The sequence below is a fragment of the Carcharodon carcharias genome, chromosome 17 (assembly GCF_017639515.1).
Source record: "Carcharodon carcharias isolate sCarCar2 chromosome 17, sCarCar2.pri, whole genome shotgun sequence".
NCBI classification, from domain to species: Eukaryota; Metazoa; Chordata; class Chondrichthyes; order Lamniformes; family Lamnidae; genus Carcharodon; species Carcharodon carcharias.
In genome coordinates this window covers 17097861-17101507 of record NC_054483.1, presented here as the reverse complement: position 1 = coordinate 17101507, position 3647 = coordinate 17097861, and positions in this window count along the sequence as shown.

Sequence of the window (3647 nt, the reverse complement as noted above, 5' to 3'; positions counted from 1 at the left end):
GAGGTGACCAAGTGTGTCGATGAGGGCAATGCATCTGACATAGTCTACTTCGACTTCAGCAAGGCTTTTGACAAGGTCCCGCATGGGAGACTGATAACGAAGGTAAGAGCCCATGGGATCCAAGGCAATTTGACAAATTGGATCTAGAATTGGCTGAGTGGCAGGGAGCAGAGAGTGATGGTCGAGGGGCGTTTTTGTGACTAGACGCCTGTGTCCAGTGGGGTTCCACAGGGATCGGTGTAGGGTCCCTTGCTGTTTGTAGTATATATCAATTCAGACTTGAATGTAAGAGGGTTGATCAGTAAGTTCGCGGATGACATGAAAATTGGTGGGGTGGTAAATAGCGAGGATAGCCTTAGATTACAGGAGGATATAGACGGGCTGGTCAGATGGGCTGATCAGTGGCAAATGGAATTTAATCCAGATAAGTGTGAGGTGATGCACTTGGACAGGACAAACAAGGCATGGGAATACACGATGAATGGTAGGACTCTGGGAAGTACCGAGGATCAGTGGGACCTTGGTATGCATGTCCACTGGTCCCTTAAGGTAGCAGGACAGATAGATAAAGTGGTTAAGGCGGCATATGGGATACTTGCCTTTATTAGTCGAGGCATAGAAAATAAGAGGGAGGTTATGCTGGAACTGTATAAAATGCTGGTTAGGCCACAGCTAGAGTATTGCATGCAGTTCTATAATCCACATTATAGAAAGGATATGATTGCACTAGAGAGAGTACAATTTACCAGGATGTTGCCTAGGTGGAAGAGTTTTAGTTATGAGAGATTGAATAGACTGGGGTTATTTTCCTTGGAGCACAGGAGATTGAGGGGGTACATGATTGAGGTATATAAAATTATGAAGGGCATAGTTAGGGTAGACAGGAAGGAACTTTCCCCCTTGGTAGAGGAATCAATAACCAAGGGGCATAGATTTAAGGTAGGAGGCAGGAGGTTTAGTGGGGATGTGAAGAAGAATTTTTTCACCCAGAGGGTGGTGAGAATCTGGAACTCACTGCCTTAAAGGGTGGTAGAGGCAGAAACCCTCATAACATTTAAGAAGTATTTGGATGTACATTTGCAATGCCATGGCATACAAAGCTATGGGCCTAGTGCTGGAAAATGGGATGAGAATAGTTAGGTTCTTGTTTGACTGGCACAGACTCGATGGGCCGAAGGGCCATTTTCTGTGCTGTAGACCTCTGTGACTCTAAGATAAACTTTGAGGGTAAACTAGCAAGTAATATAAAAACAGATAGTAAGAGCTTCTTTAAATATATAAAAAGGAAGCGAGAGGCGAAAGTGAACATAGGCCCCTTAGAGAACAAGGCTGGCGAAATAATAATGGGGAACTAGGAGATGGCAGAGGAGTTGAATAAACACTTTGCATCAGTCTTCACGGTGGAAGACACTAATAGCATTCCAAAAATACTAAATAATCAAGGGGCAAAAGGTGTTTGGGGGGGTGGGGCGGGGGGGGGGGGGGGGGGGGCGGTGGGTGGGTGCGGGCACGGGTGGAAATAAATACAATAACTATCACTTGAGAAAAAAGTACTCAGGAAACTAATGGGACAAAAGGCCAATAAGCTACCTGGACCTGATGGGTTGCATCCTCGGATATTAAAGGATGTAGCTACACAGATAGTGGATGCACTGGTAGTAATCCTTAATTCTGAAGAAGTCCCAGAGGATCGGAAAACTGCCAATGTAACACCATTATTCAAAAAGGGAGACAAAAAATTAGGTAACCATAGGCCAGTTAACTTAATATCCGTCATTGGGAACATATTAGAGTCTATTATAAAGGATGTAATAGCAGAGCATTTAGAAATGCATAAGATAATCAAGCAGAGTCAGCATGGCTTCATGAAGGGGAAATTATGCTTGACAAATTTATTAGAATTATTTGAGGTAACAAGCAGGATAGATAAAGGGAACCGTAGCTGTAATATATTTGGATTTCCATAAGGTACTGCACATAAGGCTATGGAATAAGATAAGAGCCCATGGTGTTAGGGGTAGTATATTAGCATGGTTAGAGGATTGGCTAACTGATAGAAGACGAAGAATTTGGATAAGGGGGGCACTTACAGGGTGACAACCTGTAACTAGTGCAGTGCCATATGGTTCATTGCTGGGGCCACATTTTTTTACAATCTACATTAATTGCTTAGATGAGGGAAGTCAATGTACTATTGCCACTTTTGCAGATGACACAAAAATAGGTGGGAAGGCAAGTGAAGAGGATGACAGAGTCTACAGAGGGATATAGACAGGTTAAGTGAGTGGGCAAAAACTTAGCAGATGGAATATAATGTGGGAAAATGTGAGGTTATGAATTTTGGCAGGAAGAATAGAGGAGCAGAATATTATTTACATGAAGACTGCAGAAAGCTACAGTGCAGAGGGATCTGTGTGTCCTTGTGCATGAATCCCAAAAAGATAACATATAAGTTCAGCAGGTAATAGAATGTTGGCCTTTATTTCAAAGGGAACGGAGCATAAAAATAGGGAAGTCTTGTTAAAACTATACAAGGCACTAGCTAGACAACACCTAGAATACTGTGAACAGTTTTGGTCCCCTGATCTAAGATACACTGGCATTGGAGGCAATCCAAAGAAGGTTCACTAGGTTGATCCCGGAGATGGAGGGATTTTCTTATGAGGAGAGGTTGAGTAGGTTGGGCCTGTACTCATTGGAGTTTAGAAGAATGAGAGACGACCTTATTGAAACATATAAGATTCTTAGGGGGCTTGACAGGGTAGCTGCTGAGAAGTTGCTTTCCCTTGTGGGAGAATCTAGGACCAGAGGGCATAATCTCAGAGTAAGGGATCACCCATTTAAAACACAGGTGAGGAGGAATTTCTTCTCTCAGAGGGTAGCAAATCTGTGAAATTCTTTACCACAGAGAGTTGTAGAGGCTGGGTTGTTAAATATATTCAAGACTGAGATAGACATTTTTTGATCAGCAAGGGAATCAAGGGTTATGGGGGAAAAAGCAGGAAAGTGGAGTTGAGAATCTGATCAGCCATGATCTCATTGAATGGCAGAGCAGAATCGATGGGCCAAATGGCCTACTTCTGCTCCTATGTCTCATGGTCTTAGGACATTTCAAACCAGCGTCCGGAACATTTGAATGTCAGTGGGCAATCATCTGGGGATCTTAACTATACAACAAAGCCAAGCTAACACTATGCACCAGAATAGGAATGTACGTGTTACCCAGCCTGCAGTACAGGGTGAGGCAACTCCTTCCATTTTGAGGTGGTTCAGTGAGTAGGTTGAGAAAACAAACTCACAAAGTTTAGCCAATTTTCAGAGAAAATTAGATAGTGAGGTAAAGATTGGAGTACATAGCTCTGATATTATGCTAGCTTTGGCAGGAACACAGCAGAACTAATGGCCTCCTCTGCTCAAACCTTTATGATTATATAAATTATTTGTTACATATCAAACACGATCAATTGCGCAATTCTATATGCCAACCATAACTGCAGTGAGGTTTCCTTAAAAGGTGCTGAAGAGGACCGGTTACTATTTCATATTCATCGCTCCCAAATTCATTGCTCCTGTCTTCTGCTTATGTACCTTGAACGTAGTTTGGAATACATCAATTCCCACAATATGCTAAGACTGAATTTGTGAAC